General features: G+C 38.5%; 1 protein-coding gene across 1 annotated transcript in view; it reads right to left on the bottom strand.

Annotated features, from left to right (window-relative positions):
* LOC135197218 (uncharacterized) overlaps nucleotides 1–10,996 on the bottom strand; it is a 185,124-nt gene that overhangs the window by 123,803 nt on the left and 50,325 nt on the right. The gene's annotated exons all lie outside the window — the stretch shown is intronic.

The following is a 10,996-nucleotide window of genomic DNA, read 5'->3' as shown; positions in this document are numbered from 1 at the left end:
AAACTGCATTTTCGTTGTGTTTTTCGAATAAAAAAAACCTTCAAATATTATTTTGCCTTTTTGGAGTAACATTTCTTCCATTGGATCGGCGACGTAATCCTAGACCATGCATTGTAAACCTGGATATAATTTCTGATGAATATAATTAAAAAGTACCGTAACCTCAGAATGTCACAAGCCGAAACAGTCGTAAACAAGGGACTACCTTAGTGAGCTTCCCAGTTACTGCTTCATCTCTTAAAAATTATGGTCTCATACTGTGTATGCAGCCCAGTCTGAAAGACTGAGATGGAATTTAATGTAAAATAATTATTTTAATGTCAGGAAACATGAAATATTTGTAATTGTTTATGATGCGCCAATGTGCAAAAATAAAAATTCCAATAACACCTTTTCTTCTGGTACGTACTGGAATAAATAAAAATTATGAACTATCAGGCATGCACCAACGTTGGTTAGAGGATGCTGCCACAGAGAAAGGATGAGCCACTACTCAAATCATGTACCTCGATGTTCAACTCTTTCCTTATATCAAAACACTTAAGCTCCCATCGATGTTCAACTCTTTCCTTATATCAAAACACTTAAGCTCCCATCAATGAATCCAAATACCAAGTAGAAATATACATCTGTGTCTTCACCTTTTTGCAAAAAGATAGTGCAAAAATACTTTAATAAGATTAGTACCTGGTACAGGCAGTCCCCGACGTTTATTGTTCATTATCGGAGGGGTACTGATAAGCGCGAAAACTGCCATTAACTGAAACTCGGCTATTTATGGCGCCAAGTTTCTGTCAGTGGCGCCGATAACTAGTTAATGGCGTCTCTTTTAGTTACGTTATGGCGCCATAACTATGATCGGCACCTTATGGCGCCATTAACCGAAACTTGGACTGTTACGGCCCCATAAATTGCCGATTTTGCGCCATAAAGACAGATAGCCATTAACCATTAACCAGGGACTACCTGTACTTCAAGTAGTGATGGAAGAAAGAGAAATAGAAGGAATCATCTTATTTTTCATCCTACCTCTCACTTCTATATTTTAGTGAGGTGCTGTTCTGTCCAAGCAGAACTCTAGCAGGTACACATGTCCCAGGGAGACAGTATCAAAGGACTTGTAGGTGAACCCCACTCATTATTCCATTGTTTAATGCCCATTATATACTTTTAATGCTTTGGCTTTATTAAAAACTATGTAAACTTCACTGGGCGACACGGCTTCCTCGCCCAGAAATAGATTTTTCCTACGTCAAAATCCCTTTTTTATTGCATTTTTCATTAAAAAAAAACCCTCAAATGTTGGTTATTTTGCATTTTTGGTCATATTTCTTCTGTCAGATCAGCGTTGTAAGCAACGTAACCCTGGAACATGCGCCGTAAAACTGGAAATAATTTCTGATGAATATAATTGAAAAGTGTCATAACCTCAGAACGTCATAATCCAAATCCGTCGTTAAGTCTGGGACTGCCTATATTCATAACTGATTGGATAAAATGTAGATAATCTTAATACATATCTGTCTCTCTCAAATGTCCAGGTCCAACATTTACATCACACCCTCCAATTAAGAAAGCCAGTCTGCAAAGGCTGGATAATCTTCTCTTAACAGATATAGATTTCTATATTAGCATCAAAACTATTAGAAAATTAAGATGAGTTCCAAATGCACTTCACATGCAGATGAGCTAGGAGATTTCCTGTTATATAGCATAAGGCCTTTAGGTACTCATTAAAAGGTGTGTGGCATCTAAGCTGTGTCAATAATAACCCAGAAAGCTGGTAAAGCTAATGGCAGGTGCACCATACATTTAAAATTACTATAGTACACAGTGTAGAAGAAAATGTCTGTGGCAGGTGTTAACAAAGTCTAGTAACAACTAAGTTGCACAAAAGGTCACTGCTGCCCATCATATGAAGATGTCATGGTTTGGTCATGCACATCATGTATGCTGTACAGCAAACTTCCCACCACATTGGAAGTTAATACAAATATGAACTGAAAAATATGCCAAAATTATGTTGTATGGAGTTTGCCGAGTCACTTACCTAGCACAGAAAAGAGAAGGAAATATTATTTAATGTGGTACATTTGGTAACCACCTGTCCAGTCAACATCAAAGTCAAAGGGTGATTAACAAAGAGAACCTGCTTCAAGAAATTTGATAATGAGAAGCTTACGTGTATGAATATGAATATTACTATTAAGATGTGCTACCCCTATTCATATGGAACAAGCATACAGGAACCAATGACTTGAAATTCTAACTTCCAAAGAATATGGTGTTTTCATAAGAAATAAAGACCAAAGCTAGTTAAGGAAATATAAAATTATCTTCCTGCATGGGATCTGTACTTTAGCGAAAAAATGAAAAGGGAATGGAAAACCACTGGAGTGCATTGCTCATTGGCAAAAAGAAGTCAACTAGGTGTCACCTTCATAGCATAAATAACGAAGATGGCATTACTACCAGTCAAAACTCATCACTGTTTTCCATAGGTTATGAAAGACCTGGACCTATAAAAATATTGAAGAACTAGCAGAAAGATGTATCCGTGTGCTGGTTATCTTCAAGATGAACTCCCAACCCTTTTTAAGATGCCCATGTACAGCAAAGTATATGGCGAGATGTAAAAAGGTGTGTCAATGAGGTGACAAGGATCCTAAGATTACTTCTATTTCTCTGCTCACTGCTAATTATTGTGATGTTCTGGTGAACGATGATTTTCGGTTATTGGCGCTTAGCTGGGAACAGAACCCCAACTGTTAACCGGGTGGACTGCCTTATGTGCCAAGCACCTACAGGAACTAAATTTTGATTCCAGAGGTTTGTAGAAATAGGAATCTCTCCAGTAGATGAAAAGATTGGCTCTTCTCTCAAGAGGCAACCTTTGATATTAAAAAATTTGCATACATAAAACATGACAAAATTTTAATTTCCTTGAATTCTGGGGCCACATATTGCAATTGATTAATCCTGAAGAGGTATCCAAATCCATGAACCTAGTAATTTAATATTTAGAACCAAATCCATGAACCTAGTGATTCAATATTCAGAACATCTCTGAGGCTTGAGAGATGAGGCTACTACAGAAGTCCTACAAAAAGTAGATAGTATTTGTAAATGGAGAAGGCATTCAACAAATACAAAAATTATATACATAATACAAAGGCAAAGGATACCAGATAGACTTCTTAAATAAGTACCACGAGATCTGGGGCGAAGGCAGTGACAGATAAAACAATTATTTCAGATAAATGTTAAACTGAGCCCCTGACTGTTCAACATTGTAATAGAAACTACAGAGCAGTGCAGAAAGGTTTGGCACTGGGATTTTTCTTGAGCAGATGATATAGTTTTAACATCTAAATCACAGGATGACATCTGAAAATGGGAAGTGGAATTGAAGGACACAACTGAAAGTCTATGCAGTACGTACTATATAAATCAAGAGGTAATAGTGACAAAACAAAAATGGAGGCAATACTATCCAAAAAATGGTTATGTTGTGGTACTGTGAAGGGATGAACACAATACTTTTTATATTATGTAAGAAATGCTCAGCTTGAATTATGGGATTTCTGTACCCAGCATATAAAAATAGAATAAAATAAAATCAAAATTAATTTGTATTTTTCATAGCTAACAAACCTTAAGTCTTAACAATAGGATAAGTCTTCTGGTGCTAGCTGGAAACCGGTTAAAAACAACCAAATATTGTAAATGGAAAGAATCTGTGGCATCTGGCATCCGATGCATAGCTGAGGTGGAAGCAAGTCGAGAGACCACACTTGAATTCAGTGAGACACCAATCTTCTTCCAACCTAGGATGAAATGTAAAAGGGGTGGCTAGAGGTGGGCAATTAATTTTAAGACCTCAGATTTGTTAGCTACGAGAAACCCATATTAATTTAAAAATTTCTCTCATTTGTTCATAGGAAGATCAAACCTTCAGTCTTAACAATAGGATAGACTCATACTTGGAGGGAAGTATGAGAACCCTGAACTGACTGGAGGTTTGCCATGCCCAATTATTCTTCTTAGAATATGAGATTGCTAAAAGAAGAGAAAATAACCCTTTGAGATGTTAGATATTTTGATATGAAACCCTCAGTCCACTGGGTTCAAAGAGAATGATACATGACCAGATTCATTGCATTCATGGCAGTAGTAAAGAACTACTATATCTGTTAAAGCAACAAACCATGTAGGCCGCAAGAAACGGGTTTGTCACCACTCCTCAGTCCCCTTGCTGGAGAAAGGAGTTTAACTACCGAGAAGCAGATTTGCATGTTGCAAGGAACATGAAAAGTGCTGTAACAGTATGGCTGCAATGCTCACCTGTATCAAGCCAGTTCCAGGGTATGATGTGTATATTCTTCAAATTGCCCGTAGGTATGGGAAGAAAAAAAAAAAAAAAAAAAAAAAAGAGGAGGCCAGTCACTCCCCCATTCCCTACACCACAATCATCTAAGGAAAGATACAAACTGTCCTACTAGGGGCACTGAATGAGTCACAGTTGTTGAACAGCCACCACTAGACCCAAGGAAAACGTGTCGAAGGATCTGTGGACAACATTCTTCATGCAGACAAAAACGAAAGTGGTTTGAGGCAGTCATGACTCATGAATCAGCATTCAAATCCTATGAAAAAATAAGTACTTTAAAATGCCAAGGAGGAATGTATGCCTCTAGTGTCATGCGACACTGCATGCACCCAATCGGTGGTAGAACTTAACAATGAGGCTTGTTTAAACACCATTTAGAAACCCGAAAGGGTGTTCTAGGATACCTCTTTCTTGACCTTGCCTGTGTTAACATGAAGTTTATGACACCTAACTTCTAGGAGACGAGATGTTCAGAAAATGATGCAGTCCTTGATGGGACCCTAAAGCTTTCCAACCCTTTCAAGGAAGCCTAGGCCAGAAGGAAAACTGCTTGCAAAGTCAGTTTCCTGGGAGATGATTGATGCATAGACTCAAAGGAGGTTACGAGAGAATACATACTCAGTACCAGAGTAAGGTCCCATACTCAGTACTATAGTAAGGTCCCAAGTAGAAGGTCTGAGTTCCCTAGGTGAACAAGACCACTCCAAGCTTGTGAACCACACTGAGGATTCTGAGGACGAGGAGAGGTCCGTATCCTCCAGAAAAACTAATCAAGTTAAGAATAAAGAAGTCTGTGTGAAAACTTATGTATGGAATATTAGCTAGGGAAATCTACAAGCAGAGTTATGGTAAATGAAGGCGAAGGAAAGGTAGAAAGAGTGGTAGAAACAGATTGCAGTCGTAGTTGTTTGAAAAGTGAGACTAAATAAACCAGTGCCTTCGCCAAAACAAAAAGGTGATGATTAAAGTTGAAAATCTGAACTTTGACACATCCAGTAGGTGGTTACGATGGATCACGACACCCACTAAGATTCGCAAAGGGGTGGCACCGGAAGCTGGAGGCGTTCAAGAGTGACCACTTATGTAAAAGTATGGTGTATCCCAGTAGAAAATACGGAGGAGCCCAAATTGAAAGAATAGGTTCAGAGCTCATTTGAAATCACAGAAAAGTTTAGTTAGGAACTGACCTCTGGACGCAACCCACGCGTTGGGTTATACTCTGTTACTCTGTGTCATTTTGTGTGATAAGACAGTGAATTTGTGTGTTTCAATTATACGTAAGAAGAGAAACATGGTGTTTAACTTCCCCAGAATCCAATGAAAGAACTTATGCAAATTCTCCTGAGAGACTGGATAAATGTAAAGAATTGAATTAATCTAATTTCAGAATCTGCAAGACGTCCAGATAGTCAGTAATCTACAATATATAACAATGAGTTCCTAAGAGAGAAAAACTCAACAACAAAGCAATATAGATGAAGATTACCCCATATAACAAACTACAAGAGAAACAAATACAAACCAAGGCTACCAAAGAAAAGACTGACTAATAACAGAGAGAGAGAGAGAAAAATAAAAAAAGAGAATAAACAATGTAACAATCATAAGTAAGTCCGTAACACCTCGCCAGTATCAACAGAAGGAACCACCTCTGTTCTGAAAAACATTCAGAAGATCTTGTCTACTAAACAGAAAATCTGAGTGGAAAGAAAGCCTTTTGATAACACCAATCTCAGTAGCAGACAGCATATCTTGTATACGGGTAACAAAGATCCTCTGAAGAAATAGCCTTACATCTGAGTCACTGTTCCGCAGGGAAGATCTCCTGAAAAAGATATTGGATCGACCCCAGAGATGAAGATCCTAGTGATTGGTGGCATCCCTCCACATGAAACTGGCAAAGAAGGCTGCTCTAAGGAGGAATCTCTCTTGATCACTCAGCTTGGGATTAAGGATTTACTAGGGTTAAACTAAGACTTCGGGGCTTGACAAAGGGAGTTGTCCTTAATTCATCGCTCTGAATTATTCCTGTACTTGTGAGCCTCCTCTGTAGGAAGGGGTGCCCATCTCGAAGAGCTCATGGCCTTGGGGCCATGGAGCATACAGGACAACCAAGTCCACATCAGCATGTTGGAGTTTCCTGGGACTTTTGAAAATCCAAGGAAGGGTGTTTGAGCACTCCATCATTCAACCTCCCAGAGAGTTCCCAGAAGGCGGAAGGGAGTTCTCTGCTCTAATGAATAACTCTGGGACCATGCAAGAAGACCTGTTGTCCCTGTTGAACAGAAGAGGTCTAATATGGGTTTTGCCAAGTGACAGAAAGATAATAATAGGATAACCCAAGGGGATGTCCTATGGCAAAATACATTCTAAATATCCTACTGTCAACTTGTGCGTTGTCAGAGTAATTGCACTGTGGACAAAGGAGAAGACCTTGAGTTCCCAGGAAACATGCACCTCCAACAGAGATGTCCTATGAGGTGATCCCTTAACATGACATTTAATTAGTATGCTACCCATCAGAAGAGACGTCCAATGATGATAGGACACAATGGCAAACAAAGAAAGACCACATCAACAAAGAGGAAGTACAAGAAATGTGTCATGTTTGGAGGTCAGGAAAATATTACAGGCATCAAGAACTGAGATATAGTTGGTGCACATGTGTAATGAGAAGAGAAGAACAATTGCTTTTATGTAACGAGAAGAAAAGAGCAATTGCTTATGTGTAAGGAGAAGAGAAGAGCAATTGCATATGTATATGTAATAAGACGAGAAGAGCAATTCTGAATGATAAGGAACTGGCCTATAAATAAGCCTAAGAATCATGAAGATATGTTACAGATGAAAAATGTGACCACATGGGAATTATGGCAAAAAATGTACTAAGAAAAAAAGGATGGTCAGAAATTATGTATCAAGACGCCAGGCTGGTATAGAGGAAAACCTTAAGGATGAGAAGAAATGTTACAATAATAAAAAAAATAAATAAAAATCATAAGGCAACACTTGCTTGTAAACTATACAAAATTAAAAAGTTTAGAAGTCAACACTGTACAATGGTTATCTGAGAAAAGCAAATGACATTAACTCAATCAGAGCAATGAAATAACTTAGAAGATTTAGCAGGTGAGAATAGGAATAACTGTAATTGACAAGACCAGCAATTTAAGTATGTACTGCAAAACAATATGTACTCATAACAACACTCACTTAAAAAGACTCAGTACTGCATTCAGTTAAAAATTATAAATGAAAACAAAATCAAACTTTGGAATGAAATGAAGATAAATACACAAAGCACTGAGGTTACAGTACTTTAAACTTTAGAATTATGTATTTTTATAAATACTAGAGTACTGGATTTCCATCAGAATCTTCTTTTGTACTTTTATATTTTGTTTTGAAGACAATCATCTCATCTGTTAAAAAATACATAATACCATCTTTCAGCAATGTGTCAAAATTAATTTTAAAAATTAAGAAAACGATGCAAGTTCCTCTGTGATGTCAGAAATTAAATCTGAATCTACAGTTAGGCCCCAAAAAACATTTCTTTAGCCTCAGTGGAAATTAATTATTCAAAATCTAGCACACTTTTAATAATTTTTTTCTATATCAAACATATAGCACTGTAAAGGTCATGTTAGTCCTTTAGTCCTTTTATATTCCTACTACATGGAATTACTTCATCCAACTCTTAACCATTTTTATCAAAGTAACTTACAATTACGAGATGCTTGGGCACCTACCCAGTGTTCAAGGTACTAATCAGACATAATGGAACATCTTCACATCTCTAGTAAGTCAAGATATTTTTCAGAGTCACAACCCTAGTGTTTTCTCTAGTAACCATATCTTTGGTTCCAGTACAGTATTAGGTGTTCATGTCTCAGACTCCTGAACTCCATTATTAGGTACAGTCGACCCCCAGTATACTTGCAGGGGATGTGCACCACAAACCCCTGCAAGTACTTGGAACCCTTCTAAAAACATATAACTGCCTATTTTAATAGTTCAAACACAAAAAAAAAAAAAAAAAAAAAAACTCTACAAATGCTTATACCCGAGTATTTTAATAGTTTTATCACAAAAAATGCATTTAGTCATGAAAATACAGTAAGTAGTTAGTGAATATTTCTCTATGAAAAATACAGCGAATAATGTGTATACCATATATGTTCCATTGAAAAATCTGCTAATAGGGGAATCCACAAATCCAGAACCCTGAATAGGCAAGGGTCGCCTGTATTTATGACACAGACTCCTGTCTCAGCATTGAGTATATCTGCCCAAGTTTAATTCATTCCTGTGCCTGTCTTGGTGACCTACATTGGCCTCCTGTGGTTTGGGTTCCCATCTCTTCAGTATATATCTTGATGGTATGGATGCTTCAAATACCTGTCTCACGTTTTTTGTGTTATGCTTCTCTGTCTTGATTGTCATGTGAATAACACTAGATTTGTATTTGGGGTCGGGAAATCCATTTCTTGAAGGTCTTAAAACTTCTACTGTTCAGTCATCAGAACCTCTAACTTGCAAGCACCTCTTTGCCTCTTGAGGGGGTGGGGGAAATTGAGAACAAAGACTTCTCTCTCTACTACTCTTGAGGAGGGGGGGTGGGGGAAATTGAGAACAAAGACTTCTCTCTCTACTACTATGACTTTAAAACCCATCACATTATTTTCAGGGAAAAGGTCAAACAATAATTAAGGCTGGCAATTTGGGATATTGAGAGATCACAAAAATGAAATTTTCATTATTAAAATTAAGTTTTATTGTATACTTACCGAACAATTATAGAGCCGTGATTTCCACGAGCGGCAGGATACTAAATTCAAATTTAGCGCGTCGGCGTCGCCAACACTGGTGGTGATGACGTCATCTCCCTCCACTCGCGGGAGAACCAGGTACAACTGCCCAGGTGAATCCAATTCTTTCTGCCCGTCCGTCCACCTAAGGGGAGGAGGGTGGGTATAATCATAATTGTTCGGTAAGTATACAATAAAACTTCATTTTAATAATGAAAATTTCATTTTTATTGTAGTGTCTTACCGAACAATTATAGAGCTGATTACACATTTATGGGAAGGTGGGATTCAGTGGACCACTAGTATTTTTAAATGGTTACATTTATTGCAATACCAGTAAACACTCAAGGTGTCTGTTGTACCTTACCTTGTAAGAGAGCTACAGCAGACTGATACTGCCTCTGGTCGGTGCTCTTCTTACTATTGTAGAGGAATTGGAATTTGACCAAAGTTAGCCTCTACAGGAGTGGAATCCTTCCGTAGTTCAAGCGAGTCAAGGCTGACTGACGGAGGATAGTAACAACAAAGATTGCCCTTGCCCTGGGCTAAGACCAGAAATTCAATTATACAAAACATTTGTCACCAACACCAGATTTAAAAACATATATACCCAACCATTGTAAAATCTGACCTAACAGACTGGTGAGTATCCCAGGTACTCAGTACCCCCAGCTTCCCTTGAACTCGACAACCTATTCAAGGTGAAAAGTTAGCATAGAGGTGACGACCCCTGTGCCGTTTCTCCCAACACCATGCCAGAAACCGCCACCGGACCTAACGTTTTACAATTCTCGAAAACCGTTTCTATCTCTTTGAGATAATGACTCGCAAAAACCGAATTCGATCTCCAGAACGTGCTCTGAAGAATCGAAGCTAAAGATAAATTCTTTCTGAATGCTAAAGAAGTTGCCACTGCTCTAACCACGTGAGCTTTAACTCTCAGAACGGAAAGATTGTCGTTCTCGGACTGCGAGTGAGCTTCCCTGATAAGCTCTCTAATAAAGAACGATATAGCATTCTTAGAAAGAGGACGAGAGGGATTTTGAACCGAGGTCCAGAGCTTAGAAGATTGTCCTCTAATACCCTTAGTGGCAAACAGATACTGCTTAATAGCCTGACTGGACATAAGAGCCTTTCTTCCTCCTCATGTCCAACCAAATCAGATAAGTTCCTTACCACAAAACTCCTCGGCCAAGGATTAGAAGGATTCTCATTTTTGGCTAGAAAGGTCAAAGATACCGAAAATACAGCATTGCCTTGAGAGAAACCGACTCTTTTGTCTATAGCGTGCAATTCGCTGACACGCTTAGCAGAAGCTAGTGCAATAAGAAAGAGTGCCTTTCTTAGTCAAGTTCCTGAGTGAAGCCGACTTCAAAGGCTCAAACGGTGGCCCCATGAGGAACTTAAGCACCACATCTAAGTTCCAAGCCACTGTATCTTGCGGGAGCTTAGTGGTTTCGAAAGACCTAATGAGGTCCGACAGATCTGAATTGGAGGAAATATCCAAACCTCGATGTCGAAAAACCGAAGAGAGCATGGCTCTATATCCTCTGATCGTCGAAGGAGCCAGTTTCTTAGAGTTCCTACAAGAAATAGAAGAAAATCTGCTATTTCTGTTAAAGAGGGTTCGCAGAAGTATAGACTTTAGCGCTTCTACACCACTCTCTGAAGATTCTCCACTTCCCTTGATAGAATTTGTTAGAAGACTCTCTCCTACAACGAGCGATAGCTTCTGCAGCTCTTCTTGAAAATCCTTTCGCTCTGACAAGATTCCGGACAGTCTGAACCCTGTCAG

This window comes from Macrobrachium nipponense, chromosome 18 (assembly GCF_015104395.2).
Source record: "Macrobrachium nipponense isolate FS-2020 chromosome 18, ASM1510439v2, whole genome shotgun sequence".
In the NCBI taxonomy this organism is placed as follows: Eukaryota; Metazoa; Arthropoda; class Malacostraca; order Decapoda; family Palaemonidae; genus Macrobrachium; species Macrobrachium nipponense.
This window is presented reverse-complemented; position numbering and strand designations above follow the sequence as displayed.